Source organism: Etheostoma cragini, chromosome 4 (assembly GCF_013103735.1).
Source record: "Etheostoma cragini isolate CJK2018 chromosome 4, CSU_Ecrag_1.0, whole genome shotgun sequence".
NCBI classification, from domain to species: domain Eukaryota; kingdom Metazoa; phylum Chordata; class Actinopteri; order Perciformes; family Percidae; genus Etheostoma; species Etheostoma cragini.
In genome coordinates, this window is record NC_048410.1 from 198,204 (window position 1) to 214,902 (window position 16,699).

Below are 16,699 nucleotides of genomic sequence, written 5' to 3' on the forward strand. Positions count from 1 at the left end.
TGTGTGCATGTCTGTGTGCGTGTCTGTGTGCATGTCTGTGTACATGTCTGTGTACATGTCTGTGTGCATGTCTGTGTGTGTGTGTGTGTGCGTGTCTGTGTGCGTGTCTGTGTACGTGTCTGTGTGCATGTCTGTGTACATGTCTGTGTGCGTGTCTGTGTGCGTGTCTGTGTGCGTGTCTGTGGTAAGATGATGAGTGACACATGCTTCAGTGATGTTGTGGCCTAAGCAGCGAAATGGGCTCCATGTGGGCGTCATGAGCTGCATGTCATGTGCTTCATTGCACTCATGCCTCTATATTGTTTCTGTTTAGAGTGTGTATATATTAGTGTGTATTTTACATACAAAGCCCAGGTTGTTTTGTATGTGTTAGCACATTGTGAGCAAGGATGCTCCAAAGAAAAATTCCTCGTATGTGTCCTCATACCTGGCCAATAAAGCTGGTTCTGGTTCTGATGAACTTCCTGCGATGAAGGACCCGAGGGCTGAGAGGAGGCAGGCAAACGTTGAGCTTAAAGGTTTATTAGAATAAAAAGCAAAATACAAACAAACAAACAAAGCAAGTCCTGAGGGGGGGGGGGGGGGCAAAAACTACATCCAGAGTGTAAAAAATCCAGCAAGATAAGAACCATACACAAACCGACACGGGGAGACATGACACTACAAGGACCTGACCCAGGACCAGGGACGCACAAAGACTACATACAGAGGGTAACAAGGTGGATTTAGATTTAGACTTCTCTTTATTAATCCTTTTGGGATGACTCCCGCAAGGAAATTAAAATTTTCAGCATCCGTTTTAGCAAGAAAAGTATAGAAAATATACAAACAAATACACAATATCCAAAAGAATACAATACACAACAACAAAACAACATGACAACATAACAACATAGTGCACCGGACATGAGGTTACATGAAGAAAGGTTCCCGAGGCAGGAGACAAGAGGGCTGGGAAACAGGGGGACCGACAGAGACTCGGACTTCAAAATAAAACAGGAAACAGGTGGACAGACAGAGACCCAGACTTCAAAATAAAATAGGAAACAGGTGGACAGACAGAGACCCAGACTTCAAAATAAAACAGGAAACAGGTGGACAGAGACCCATACTTCAAAATAAAACAGGAAACAGAACATATACAAGACCAGTCCAAAAATAACTCCATACAATAATCACATGAGATGACAGTAACCAGGCTAAGAAATAAACACAGGAAACACACAAAGACTACCACAATAAAACAACTGCTGCTAAATGTTAGAAATCAGTGGACAGGTTCTGGACCCAACACATGGACCAGAAAGATGTTTATTTGGTAACGGTCTGAGATCTGAATGTAGGTCAGTGGTTACATTTGATACAGGGATAAAGTTATTTTAAGGAGAAAAATGATAAAATTGTAATATTCAGAAGTAATTCATGAATATTTACTTAAATAGTCCATGTTAAAATCATAATGTGATGAGTGACAGGACAACTTTATGGATTAAAAGCTTTACAATCACAGAGTAATGTTTATTTATTTATAACTATGACAGGTTTTAAATATATATTATATGCAATACAGGTATTAAAAAGAAACAAATGCGTTAACTTGTCAGGCCCTGACACAGTTTATTAAAACCCAAAAAGCGTCTCTGCTGGGGAGTGACGTCATGGCGTCCTTTGGTGACGTCATGGCGCCCTCTGGTGGACACGAGCAGGAACTACACGCAGAGCGCCGGGAAACAATTACACATTAAAACATGGTCACTGGGTTATTATCTTAATTCATTTATTATTTTAATTATTAGATTAATTTAAATCTTATGTACTGACCCCATTTTTTACATTCATTTTTATTTAATTTTCAGTATTTCTTTGGCAATATAACGTCCATTTGTTTTAATCATTATTATTATAAATTATAATAACTGATCAAACTAAAAGGGATTTAGGGTTAAAAAATAATAGCATTTAATTTAATTAATTTTACTCTAAGTTCAGTGGTCACATTTAACAGAAGAAAACAGGATTTAACCAGTTGCATGGGAAGAATATTTTTAAAAAATTCAAAAGTCCTTCTTCCTTCTTTTCACTTCCAACATCCAGATAAAAAATGTTGATATACAGAATAATAGCGGTGTGGATTAGAGAAGATTCTCTCGATGATCCCCACCGCTTCATCCGACGACTGGGCAGTTCGATAGGGGATCAAAGGCAAGTGCACGGGCCGACGCTCGTCAGTAATCAGCTCACTAATCCTACAATGTCCTCTACCATACCATTTTGCCTCTCAGTTCTGAGTTTAGGCATTGTTTTTTGTATACAATAAATGTTTTAAGATGATATGAATAATCGAAGAAGCAGGGATTCTCTTTGCCGCAGCTGGGCTGACAGCGTCTCAGATTATTACAATCTTTATTATTATCCTCGCTAGAATCTGGGCTCTTTTTTGATATGGATAACAGGGTAGAATGAATAAACCGGGGAAATAGAGAAGAACTCTTCGCCGCAGCCGAGCTGAAAGCGTCACCAGGTATTCATTCCTTCCTGTACTATTTTTCTTTTTCTGTAATTTTTAGTTGTCTATTTCTGTTAGAAAGCCTCCATTTATCTGTTTTAGACCTTATGTCTGGCCTAAGGGTTGTAGTAAGTAGCTTTTTCTATCAAATTTGGACCGTTTGTTCGGTCTCAGGGTTGCAGTGAGTAGTTCTTTCTACCATGGGGCCTTCTTAGTTTTGTTTCGGTTTCTTTGGCAGACATGAATCGACTGGGGGGACATGGATGGACTGTACACCGCAGCAAGGTTGACAGTGTTTCAGATATTCTGCATCTTTATTCGTTAAGGGTAGCTTTTGTGTCCCTTGTCTGTTTTTTTCTAAACTGTAGGTTTGTAACACGTGTCGGTTTGTGTTAACAATGAATGTTTCCAGGTGGATTCGAATGGAATAGATTCTTCATTGCCACGGTTATTGGTTTCTTTTTGAGGTAAGTTATTTCCAATTAAGTTTTGTTATGCTGAAGAATTATCGCACACAGGATGTCCTACGTTTTTTTGTAATTTTAGTTGTGAATGATCAAATTGGTCAAATTGAGGTGCCTGTATTATTAGTAATGTTCCCTTAGGGGGAGCTAAAATGAGAAGAGAAAGGGATAGGGTGAAAAAAAGTTGCACAGCTTTATTGGAAAAAAAAAACATGTTCGGTGTCCATCCCAAGGGAGAGGGGGGTCGGAGAGCCAGTGGTCACATTTGTAGATGGCAAGTTGGTCAGTGTGTATGAAAAATGTATTTTAGGAGGCTAGAAAAGGCGAAATATTTTTATAAGTGTTTTTTAAAGACCTTAAAAGTTTGAGGGTTAATTTTTAAGATTTCAGTTCATTTAAAGGTTAGGGTTAAATCTTAAGGTTAGGGTTAAGTTTCAAGGTTTCCGATACAGCTAAAGGTTGTGGTTAGGTTTAGGGTTAAATTCTCAAGGTTAGGTTTAAGTTTTCAAGGTTATTTTTAAGTTTCAAGGTTCCAGTTTGATTAAAGGTTACAGTTAAATTTTAAGCAACATTTTAGGACACATCATCAGTAGTGAACCTCAGCATCATCGAGTGTTTTGGCCATTAACAACTAGACACTCTCCACTGAGGGTGGCCCACCCAGGATTGATCAAGTCCCGGTGTGTGTCCCATAGTCAATTAGTTTTTGTTGTAAACAATAGAGAAATAGTTTTAGGATCACAAAGCTAGGTTTTTGGTATTTAAAAGAGGCTAAATTTAGATAAGGTTTAAGTCATAAATTGGATCATTATCTCATGTTTAGAGGCTAATTTTAAGAGGTAAGCTAGAGGTTAAAGTAAAGTTCAGAGTAGAAGTAGGTTTTAAATATAAGGGATAGAAAATGCTAAGTCCTAAAAGTTAATTTGTAAAAAAGTAGCTTAGTTAGCTAGATAACCTCTGGAATAATTGTAGATGAGTTTTAAGGAACATAATGTTAAGTTTTGGAGGCTATTTTTTAGAAAAAGGAGCTAAAATCTAATAAATAAATCCAACATACAAATGGGAGATAACTTTTGTTATAGAAACTAAGTGAGGTTGAGTAATAAGGCTGAAAAGTAAGTTAAAGTCTAAAAAAGTTTGTTAAAGGCCTAGATAATACATTAGTTTAAAATGAAAGAGGCGCTAAGGGCTAAAAAGTAGCTAATGGCTCAAAAATGGAGGGAGCCTGGATAAAGAAAGTGGAAAGGTTGAAACACAGGTCGAAGCTGAGGGGGGGCCTAGGTCCTAGGCCTAGGTCCCGAGGCCTAGGGAGAATTTAGGTGATAAAAATTTAAAGGGTCCAGTTTTAACCAGATACGGACCAAATTAAGACGTATGTGATGCAGATGGGCTGTTGGCTGAGTGAGGCTAAACCTCATAGAAGACTGGGCTACGATTAAGGTCCTGATGCCCTAGACCACCATTCCCATAGTTCTGCCCTATAGTCAGGACACGGGGGGGCCGCATACGTACATCCTTACCGCCCAAAAACCATTTGTTACCCTGGTTCGGACAGTGCAGGAATGGAGATCCGGTTACTGACGGTCTAGGAGGTCTGGATTAGCCCATCTCAGGATTCAGGTCCATAGCCTAAAAGTGAGACCCATAACCAGGTTGTAGAAAACACTCTAACTTATCTAGGTCTAGAAGCAGGTCTCTCACTGTGATGTCCCAGAGTATGGGGGTAATATCTAGTTGTTATCAACGAAGCACGCAACTTTATTAAGTAGCTTTGGGGGGGTAAGGGGTTTAAGGAAAGGCCTCTTTTACTCACGGTTTTAGTCCAGAATGCTTTGCAATGGATAAATTATCAAAACGGGTGCATTTCCTGGTTTATTTACATTAGGCGATAGCTAGGAATTGTGGGTAATGAAACCGCGGATAAAGGAATGTGACATTTAACGTGTATAAATAGCGTCCTGTAACTTTTTAAGTGTAATGGTTACTTTGCTGATCCCGTCAGAACTGAATTATTCATCGTTGACTAATATAAGCTGAGGTAGGAACGATTGAAATTTAACTCTCTGATCCGTAATCAGTTAATCGATTAAGAGTTAAACTTAGATTTGGGAGGCAGGATAATACATTTTGATGTACATATATATAGTACATTATGTTAACATGGTCCGGATTAAGATTAATTGTGTTTATTGATCGGTAAATGTTTAAAAAGGTGGGGGATAAATTTATAGAATAGGGATGAGATATAGGACTGGCTACATGTAATTTGGGTTAGAAATTAGTGATGGTTTAAGTGGGGGTGGTTGGGTATAGAAGTTATTGATCAGCAATTGTTTAAGTGATGAAAGTTGAGTTAAGTGATTAGGGAAGGGTTATGTGGGTGAGTATCTGTATATTGGGGTGGAAGGTTAACGTAGAAATAAATGGGTGTGGTTGGGATTAGATATAATTGAGTTCATAAATTTGATAATTGGTCGAGATTAGGGGTGAATTATAGGGATGGGTAAATGTATTTGGTGACGAAAAATTAAGGATCAAGTATGGGTGTGGTTAGATTTGGGGTTTATTGGTTGATAATTGGTAAATTAATGGGGTTGGAATTCAAAGGTTGGGGATCATTTATAGGTGAAAAAAACTGGTTAAGAAAATAGGTATGGGTAGGATTATGGCGTTTTTTCCACTGCTGGTAACAACTCGACTCAACTCGCCTCGACTCGCCTCTGCTCGCCTCTACTCGACTCGACGCATTCTGCGTCCGTTTTCCATTGCAGATTGAGTAACGCCTCAGCGTGGCTGGTCACCATAGCTATGCGTGATGATGTAATTTTCAACGCGACTCACAACAGCACGTCGGCTACTCGCCAAAGCCAGAATGAACTTTTTGTTTCAAAAGAAGCTGAAGGAAGCAACAAAAATCACCGCTGAAAAAAACAAAACAGGAGTTGGGGAATTCCGACGGAGTTCAGACATCGACATGACTATTGTTTGCCGGCACAAAAGGGTAAGTTAAGTTTCCTGCTAACGTTAGCTAACATTTGCATGTGTTAGGGGCCCTAACTCTAATATTTCAGAGCATTCACGCTTTGCGAAATCGCCGCCGCAGACCTTCTGGTGGGCGATGTCCGACGGGTGAAATCTCTGGTTCTGACCTGCTGGGCTTCGTATAATCTTTGTGAGTCACGGAGAGGCTTATGACAACGACTGGGATGCCTCTGGGCCAGCAGAGCCGGGGGGAGGGGGGGCACCGTCACAGGGTGCACAGGAAGAAGACCGGGATGTATGGGAGGGTTTGATGCGCTACTTGAAAAGCTAAATAAAAACCTTTCTTTGATATATTGTCTTGTTTTTTTAAGTAACAGTGTGCAATATTGGAAACGACATGCAAAAGCCCTTAATATTGAACAGTTGGAAAGTGAGAATAGTGCAGAGAGTAGATAATCTGTCGGTGTCTGGCTAGATTTTTTTTTTAAATGTCCCGTTTGGTCTGGACACATACTCCACACTCTTGTTTGCTAATAACGCAGTCATAAGTGAAAATCCTCTCTGACCAATCAGCAGTCTGCAGGTTTCCACGTCACCTTTTAGTATCGCCTCAGCTCGCTTGGAACCTCGACTGAAGTAGTACTAAAAAAAGTACCTGGTAGCAGGTCCCAGTGACTTTTTTAGTAATGGAAAACCTAAAAAGGCGAGTAGAGTCGAGGCGAGTCGAGTGGATACCACGCAGTGGAAAACCGTCATTAGAGTTCTATTCAGGTTGGTAAGTTAGGGTTAAAAATAAGAGCTGGTGGATGTTTTAAGGTTGTGTTAGGGTTTCAATCAAATGTTTTGATTGGTTAATGGTTAATTGATTAGGAGTTCAGAGTTTTGGAGAAGTGCATTGGTTGTTTGTCTGTTAATTGATCAGGGGTTAGGGTTAAGATTTAGTGTATTGAATGATAAGCTGTTAGTTGATAAGGGATTAAGGTTTGGGGTAAGCGGTTATGATTATAGGATAGAGGGTTATGGGGATAAATTAGAGGTAAAGGTTGAGGTTAGGGTTAAGAAGATAGGGATAGGTTTAGTGGGTAGGGTCTCCGCATAGACAATGAATGGCGGAACGTCAATTTCCAAAATTCCAACCCCTTGTCGTATCTACTAAACAAGAAACTGGATCTTCCAGATCCCAGATTCAAAAAAAAAAAAAGGCCCAACAAACTGAGCCCGGCCGTCTTTGTATTGGAGCTTTAGCACCTTCTTGTCCAGCACTAGGAGGTGCCAAACATTGAATTTTCTTCATCACTTTAAGTGTCGTATCAATTGAAGGGAAGCAGCCTGGAATGTGTCACAGACACCGTTGGAAAGGTCTCGGAGAGGTCTATGACTGTTTTCAGGTTGTGGGATCATAGGGCGTGTAGGGGATGATCTTTTTTTCCCCTCAGTCGCACATCATAAAGAGACACGTTTTCAGAAACGCTTTGAGACCCTGTCAAACATATGTCAGCACCGTACAGCTACTGCTCTCTTTAGGACCCAAGTTCGTGCCAGCACAGCGAAACATCTTCTCTTAGCTCTCCACGTCCTGAACATAGCTGTCTTGAAATGAACTGGCTACGTCGCATCGTTGCAGGGAAATGTGTGCTAAAGTCCAGAGAAAATGCTATCTGATTAGGCCAGAATTTGGAATTGAGGATGGAAATTTGGGTGTGAAAGATGACTTAATAGCTAGGGTTGGGTTAGGGCAAGGTCCATCAAAATCTGGTCATGGGCACAAATCCTTTAGCCCAACAACATATGTGATCTAGAAATAACTAGCTCACTTCTGAAAATTTCATCAAAATTGACTGCACAGCTGAAAAAGGCAGAATGAGCTGCTAATGAGATGGAGAGAACAAGGTGGGGGATGGGCAAATTAGTAACTTTTGAACGGTGAGTCGTAGAGGATAGAGGGTTAGGGGGATAAATTAGAGGTAAAGGTTGAGGTTAGGGTTAAGAAGATATGGTTAGGTTTAGGGGGTAGGGTCTTCGCATAGACAATGAATGGCGGAAGGTCAATTTCAAACATTCCAATCCCTTTTCCTATCTACTAAACAAGAAAATGGATCTTCAAGATTCCAGATTCCAAAAAAAAAAAAGAAATCTGTAATTGTTTGTAGTATTTTTGATTCGCCACTAGATGTCGCCAAAACATAAGAAATCGCCAAATTTCAGATTTATAACTGTAATTCCAGAAAACGACCACTAGGGGCATTGTTGCCCACATCTTCAAATTTTAATATAAATGACCACTAGGGGCAGTGTTTCCCACTGATTACGTTTTTTAATATAAATGACCACTAGGGGCAGTGTTGCTTACATATTCCAATTTTAATATAAATGACCACTAGGGGCAGTGTTTCCCACTGATTCAATTTTTTAAATAAAAATTACTCTAAATCCAGATTTTCATATATTATCATGCTAAAATCTCAAATATTCAACAGATGTTTTAATTGAGTGTTTAATAACGTCCTTTCATGTCATAAGTTTCAAAATTGACAAGAATTACCAGCGCGACCCCGGCTTTCAGCCAGATAAGGGTCCTATATCTCTGGGAAGTGGTGAATGTCTGCTCTCTGGCCAACAAAATGGATGAACTGCTGCTCCTCAACAGAACTAAGTCTGACTTCTGCAGATCTGCCGCTCTATGCTTTACCAAAACCTGGCTCACTGCGCGCATCCCGGACAGCGCACTTCTCCTCCCGCGATTCAATCGTTTACTGGTTCCACTATTATTCCATTTATTTAGTATTTATTCATCATTCTCATATCACTTATTATTCATTATTTATTCATCATTCTCATTTCCTATTTCAGAACTGTTCATAATGTTCATACTATTCATATTATAATATAATAACTTAATACTATTTATCCCAGTACCCTTTGCACTATGTTCCACATTTAAATAATTTTTATTGGACCCTTCATTGCACTCATCTCTCTACATTGTTTCTGTTTAGAGTATGTATATATTAGTGTGTCTATATTAGTGTGTATATATTGTTTGTATATATTGTTTGTTTTGAATGTGTAAGTACATCGTGAAGCAACTATGCTCCAAAAGAAAATTCCTCGTATGTGTCTCCATACCTGGTCAATAAAGCTGATTCTGATTCTGAAAAAAGAGAGACATTTTCCGAAACCCCTCGAGACGCTGTCAAACATATGTCAGCGCCGTACAGCTACTGCCATCTTTAGGACCAAAGTTTGCTCAAGCACAGTGAAACACACAGCTTCTCGTACCTCTCCATGTCCTGAATATAGCTGTCTTGAAATGAGCTGGCTACGTTGCATTGTTTCCTGGTTACCCCTTGTGAGTTTTCCCCTGTGGAATTTACCCTGTTTTATTTTCTCCTTCCACCTTCCACTGTGCCTGTTTTAGGATTGTGGTCTTTTGGATTGTCGCATATTTACTCCCTGTTTCTGTTGGACTGCACCAATAAAGCCCTTTTTGAAGCTCCCTCCTGTCTGCTCTCCTATGCTTTTGGGTCCTCCTTCCCTCGCTCACCATAACAGAAGGATCTGGATAGTTATGGACCCAGCACTCTCTGGAGGCAGCATAGCGGAGCTGGACCGGCTGGAGTACACCCTCAGCCGGTTCATCACCGAATTGAGGAGGACCTTGGATGCTGAATGCCGGCTCACCATGTGCACCCTGATTAGGACCTCCATGGCAGGCAAACCCTGGCTCCTCGACGTTCCAGGCATGAAAACCCTACTTCATGAGCTCTATCAGCTGGAGGCAAGCCGGCAAATCTCTCTGCTTCCCACCAGTGAGCAGGCCCCCCATATCTAGTCCCCTGGGTTCCTCCGGTCCTGGTCTCTGGGGTTCCTCTGGTCCTAGGTCCCCAGGAAACCCGACCCCCCATGTCTTGGGTTCTCCTAGTCCTAGTCTCCCTGGTCTTGTGTCTGTCCCTGTCTCTGTGTTTGTCCCCACCACTGTCTGTCCCTGTCCCTGTTCGTGTCCCTGTCCCCGTGCTTGTCCCTGTGCCCTCGTCTGTCCCCGTGCTTGTCTCAGTTCCCGTGTTTGTCTCTGTCCCAGTGTTTCTTAAGACACAGTACAACTTGTACTTTTAGATAATTTTTTGGGCATTTTAGGCCTTTAATTTACAGGGCCGCTGAAGATATGAAAGGGGCGAGAGAGGGGAAGTGACACGCAGCAAAGGGCCACAGGCTGAATTCGAACCCGGGCCGGCTGCGTCGACGAGTAAACCTCTATACATGGGCACCCGCTCTACCAACTGAGCTATCTGGGTGCCCAACACTTAGCAATTTGGACCTCATGAGGAGACTCGACAACACACACCAGAAAGCTGTAAAGCAGAGCAAGTCGGCGTGTAACGTCACCCACACCGCCATCACTGAACTCCAGACTCAACACCCGAGTGCTCTCATAGAGATCTTGGGTGACTTCAACCATGTCACCATGACCACCACACTCACTAACTTCACCCAGTATGTGAGCTGCCATACTAGAGAGTAGCGGACCCTGGACCTGCTGTATGCTAATGTCAGGGACACATACAGCTCTTCCCCCCTTCCCCCACTGGGCAGCTCCAACCACAACCTGGTTCACATCAACCCCTGCTATGTGCCTCTGGTAAAAAGGCAACCTGTGACCTCAAGGACAGCAAGGAGATGGTCGGGGGAGGCCTTTGAGACACTTCAGGGATCTTTTGAGGTGACAGACTGGGACGCAATCTGTGAGCCACATGGAGAGGACATAGATGGGCTGACTGAGCGTATCTCAGACTACATAAACGTCTGTGTGGACTGCACTGTCCCAGCAAAGACTGTTCAGTGTTACCCAAACAACAAACCATGGGTAACAAAGGACATAGAGAACATCCTGAATACTAAGAGGAGGACTTTCAGAGCTGGGAATAGGATGGAGGCAAGGGCCATTCAGGGGGACCTGAAGGTGAAGATCAGGGAGGCTAAGGAGAAGTACAGGAGGAAGCTGGAGCACAAACACCTGCAGAACAACACGGGGGAGATCTGGAGCGGCACAAGGACAATCACTGGCTTCAGATCAACTGGCAGCAGAGGAGTTGATGGCAGCTTGGACAGGGCCAACGAACTCAAACTGTTCTTTAACAGATTTGATGCTCCTGCTTCTGCCCATCCTCCCATTAACACAACTGCTGTCTCACCTCCAACCCCACTACTCCCCCCTCCCCCCTCACTGTCCCTCGCCCTCCTCCTGGGAGATCCCTACTCCCCCTTCTCTAGCACTCAGGTTAACACCTCTCTCCAGCCTGACTCCCCCTCCCCCTACCCCACCTGTGACCTCAGTGTGCCTCACTGCTGACCAGGTGAGAAGACAGTTGACCAGACTCCACTCTAATAAGGCTGCAGGCCCTGATGGTATCCGTCCTGGGGTGCTCAAAGCCTGTGCCTCTCAGCTATGTGGAGTCCTTCACCATGTCTTTAACCTGAGCCTTAGTCTCCAAAGGGTGCCCATGCTGTGGAAGACATCTTGCCTTGTTCCTGTGCCAAAGACGCAACGTCCCAGTGACTCCAAGGACTACAGAACCTTGGCACTGATCTCCTACATTATGAAGACCCTGGAGTGACTGGTTCTGGAACAGCTGCGGCCCATGGTCAGACCTCTCCTGGACCCCCGACAGTTCGCCTATCAGCCCCGGTTCTGAGTTGAGTACGCCATCATCTTCCTGCTCAACCGCATCAACGCCAACCTGGACAAGCTGGCGAGCACGGTGAGGGTCATGTTTTTTGACTTCTCCAGTGCTTTCAACACTATCCAGCCGGCCCTGCTGGTTGAGAAGCTGACACCGATGCAGGTGGATCCCCCTCTCCTAAATCCAACACAGGTCACTGTAAGACTTTAGGTACATGTAACGGTGAATTATGAAGCTGGAGAGTGCTTCAAAATTCTCCTCTACAGTATTTCTCATACATGATAATCTGGAATTTTTCAAAGGCTCGTATTTCAACAACTGTGTGAGGAATCAGGTTGATTCTAAGGAGAAATGTAAGCCACAAGAGTGATTAATAAAACTCATGTCACTATAAGACTCGAAGTATATTTACTGAGGAGTAATGAAGCTGGAGAGTGCTTCCAAATTTAGATCTATTGTAGGGCTCATAAATGAATATCTTGAATTTTTTCAAAGACTCATATTTCAAAGGCCGTGTGAGGAATCAGGCGGATTCTAATGAGAAATAGAAGCCTCGAGATTGATACATACAACACATGTCACTGTAAGACTCTGGGTCCATGTACTGAGGAGTTATGAAGCCTTGAGTGTGCTTCCAAATTTTGATCTATTGTAGGGATCATTAATGAAAATGTGGAATATTTTCAAAGGCTCATATCTCAATGGCCGTTTGAGGACTCAGGCTGATTCTTATGAGTAATAGAAGCCTTGAGAGTGATACAACACATGTCACTGTAAGACTCTAGGTCCATGTACTGAGGAGTTATGAAGCCTTGAGGATGCTTCCAAATTTTGATATATTGTAGGGCTCATAAATGAAAATCTGGAATTTTTTCAAAGGTTCTTATTTCAAAGTTTGTGTTAGGAATCAGGCTGATTCTGTTGAGAAATTGAAGCCTAGCGATTAATGCATACAACACAGGTCACTGTAAGACTAGGTCCATGTACTGAGGCGTCATGAAGCCAGAAAGTGCTATCCATTTACTGTGGCAGACTCAAATGCACGACTCAGATAAGTGATAAAAGGTGAGTATTTTTATTGTCCGAAGAACAATGCAGGTGACAGTACAGCAGGAAAAGGCAGTAATCATGGTCATAAGACAGCTAGAAGTCCAATAACATACCGGTATGCAAAAGTACAAAAGGAGCAAGTATGATAAACGGGAAACACCCTGACCCTGTACCAGCCCTCAGGGAGCTTAACAACATATGTCAGAGCAGGTCCTTAGTCCCTTTTTTAGGGTCCAGCTCTGGTCTGACAAAAAAAAAAAAAAACAGCCCATGAAATTTTGTAGCCTTTAAGGGCCTTTGTCAAAGGAGAGGTCAAAGATGCTATCTCGCTCATGTTAGGTCGTATTGCCTTGACCCAAATATATACGTATAGGTCTCCCAGAGCCGGAGTCGGCCATGTTGGAAACAAAGCTCTTTCTATTGAAGAGTTAAAGGATGCAATTTTTTACCTATTTAACTGTTATAAATCAACGACCAAAGCAATCAGCGATGTGGGACGGGCACCAATGGAAATCATTCAAAAGGTTCTATCACATGTCTCCCCCCTGCAGGTGGAAGCCTTCTGGGGAAAACTTCAAATATAAAGGGGGATAACACAGGAATGCAAATGGCTAGGGACAAACGCCCAACTGTTCAGGACAGCCCTCAGGGAGCTTTACAACATATGTCAGAGCCAGGTCCTTGGTCCCTTGTTTTAGGGTCCAGCTCTGGTCTGACAAAAAAAAATATTGGCCCATGAAAACTCAAAGCAATTTAGGGCCTTAGTCCTGGGCTTCAAAGATGTTATCTCACTCATTTTAGGTGGTATGGCCTTGACCCAAACATCTTCTCATACTGTAGAACTGGATCAGCAGCTTCTAGGCAGGTTGAGCTTCATGAGCTGGCCCAGGAAGTACTTCCTCTGCTGGGACTTCATGATGGTGGTGTAATGATTGGGTTCTGACCTTAGGTCTTGCGATATAGTGTATATAGTCTGTAGGCTGACTCATCATCGTCCCGGGGCCTATTGCACGAAAGTAGAATAAAGATATCCAGGATAAATGAAAAAGCGCAGCTTGACATAGTGTGATCCGCTCATCGCAGCTTAATCGGTTGCACGTTTGCCGAGCCAGGATGAACAGGTGGAGCTATTTCAAGCCAGGTGTAGATAAGTAGGATAAGTGCACGTTCACGGCTTTCTCAAATAGACCACGGTATCGATCACAGATTTACTGATACAGAGATGAGAAGACGCCTGCGCCACATGTTTCACCCAATGAGCAGCAGCTTCTAATGGAAAGTAACGAGGATGGGAAGAATATGCAAAAAGGGAACTACGGCTTAAACGGAGAGAAAAAGCCCAACATAGTGGACCGACTGAATGTTTATGGATGTAAAAATATCTCCTTAGGCTATAGTCACTCCACATTTTTACAAAGTTGTAGGCTACACTGTGTTTAAATTGCTTTAAATATGCTAGTTTCATGTTTCTGTTTTTATGTGATAAATGTGCTGGTTTTACTGAAAAGTGTCTTTGACTAGCCTACCATGTAAAGCACTATATAAATAAAATGTATTATTATTGAACCTTTGCCTTAAAAGTGAGCAGAGGGAATAATGTTCCTCGGGAAATGGACCCTAATGACTAGGCTTAATTTCAAACCGTTATTCACAACGCGAGAACATGTTTTATAACCATATGCACAAATCTCTATAAGCTATATCTAATTCTTTGTACAATTAATGTTCATACAGAACAATCAGAAAGGGACAACTAGAAAAAGAAGTAAGTGACTTCAATACACGCTGTGAGCATTTGTAAAACAATATTCATGGTTTATTCTTCTGACAAGTGACCGCACCAAAATAAAAAGATTTAAAAGCGTTGGGTGTTCCCGGTGTGATGAATGATAACTCCACTACATACGTCCTGTATATAGGCCACGTTATTGGTCCAGGGATGTGAGACTAATTGAGAAGGTTATGAAACCAATGTAAGCTTTAATTAAAAACATTAGGTCTACATATTAAGGAGTAACACAAACTGTCCTTTGCTAGAGAAGGATAAGCAACAACAAAATGAATCATGAATGTATTCTCTGACCAGTCTGTCATCATTATCATCTGGGAATATCGCTACATTAATATCATCTGGGAATATCACTACATTAATATTGTCACACTTAATCTAGTCTCAAGGTTTTTACCTCACTTTGATTCATCGCACTAATATTTAGCTGCATAACCATGTTTCTGACGTTTTCTTCAAGGCTTTGAATAGTATAATTTGAATAGATTTACATTCAAATGATAAAAGGCACCATATTATGGATTAACATCATAAATAGTGCAAGTACACAGTAAAGTGTCCAGTAAAGAGGCTTTTATCTTTAAAAGACAGTGATAGAGACAGTCAGGAGAGACCAGAGAAGACCTGCAGGAAGGACCCTGTGGAGGACTCAAACCAAAGCCACCGTGGTGAGGACTCAGCCTAAAGTCCCGGCTCTACCCGCTGAGCCACGAGGGCGCCGCTTCATTCACTGAGTTAGATAAAAAGATCAATTCCACATCTCAGCCTTTACTATTCTTCTACAATCAATTCCACATCTCAGCCTTTACTATTCTTCAACACACACAGGCAAGAAATGACCGTCTGAAGAGCAAACAGCTGGAATAAAACACTATAAAATAACTAAAAGATTACATGCAGTGACCTTTTTATACAACATATGTCACACTTCACACCATCACAGCTAACTTCTGAATATAAAATAAAGACTTCTAAGAGCATCATCATGTTGAGCTGGTCCTCTCTGCTCTACACATCTCTGGATCAGGAATACTGGACCAGTCTTACCAACAGGTCCACCATCAACTAGAACTGAAGACCACATCAACCAGCCTAACTGGGATAGAACACAGCAGAAAATAACTGGAGACTAAATCAATGTTTCCATCAACACAGACGTCATCAAAGCCTCATCACTGAAGCACGTTTCTTCTTCTGAGCTGAACCTGCAGGAAAAACACAAAACAAGATTTAATATAATAATGAAACCTTCTGGTTCATATTCAGGCTGCACAGTCACAGTTTCTCACAAATGGCTCTAGAACTAGAGGCCAGAGTTAAAAACATTAAAACTAATAAGCATGAGAGTAAAATTAACTTGTTGGTTGTTTCTTTAAAACCAAAATGCAGATTTATGTCTCAGCAACCCACTCAGATTTAATCTACTGCAGACTGCTGATATTTATTAAGAAATGAGAAAAGTTTCCATGATGTTAGTTGAGATGAATCAGCTAGATAACGAGGTGGAGACAAGGCTTCAGTCGTTAAATGAGAGGACATCTTTAACGGTTTAATCAAAGGACTCACCAACTACATCAAGATTAACGCGGAACAATGGAGGTTTCTGAAAATCTAGAGGATGACAGACGTATTCTCCACTGTCAGCCTTTGTTGTCTTTCTGATGATTATGGAGGCGTTGCCTTGTTTCAGTCCTTCTGGAAAATATTCAACTCGACCTTCGAACTGTTCGTCTGGATCTTGGACCTCTACCCTCTGACCTTCATACCGGAACAGTGAAATGAACGAACTGTCATACTGGAACACGGTCTGCCAACTGTCTTCGTCGTGATGATATTTCTCCCAGGTAAACCGTTTTAACGTAAGGTCCACCTTGGGCCCGAGGCGGCAGGGTAAAATAACATCACGGCCTTTTTCCACTGTGATGACTCTTGGTCCTGGAGGATAAAAACATTATTAATCAATATTTTTACATGCAGAGTCATCTGTTTAATTATTAAAAGCGGAAAAATAATTATAATAATATAATATTATATATTATATAATATATAATTATTATTTCTGCATATTTTTTTAAACACGACCAACATATTTTACCATTTAAGCCTGAGTCTATTATATTATTTACATACCCTACATAAAATATGATGAATCATTTTAAGAATAAGGATTTAAGAATAAAATGATCTCCAGAACATTATAACATCCTGTAACAGTTTTATTAAATAAAAC

At 41.6% G+C, this 16,699-nt stretch overlaps 1 protein-coding gene and 1 long non-coding RNA gene across 2 annotated transcripts in view; one reads left to right on the forward strand and one right to left on the reverse strand.

Moving 5' to 3' along the window:
* Nucleotides 1-2,222, forward strand: part of LOC117943124 — a 6,836-nt gene extending 4,614 nt beyond the window's left edge. The window contains exon 3 of the long non-coding RNA XR_004656295.1: nt 2,208-2,222. This is a non-coding gene — a long non-coding RNA (uncharacterized LOC117943124). The remainder of the gene's footprint in view (nt 1-2,207) is intronic.
* LOC117943095 (nuclear factor 7, brain-like) overlaps nt 1-16,699 on the reverse strand; it is a 214,395-nt gene that overhangs the window by 62,426 nt on the left and 135,270 nt on the right. The window lies entirely within an intron of this gene.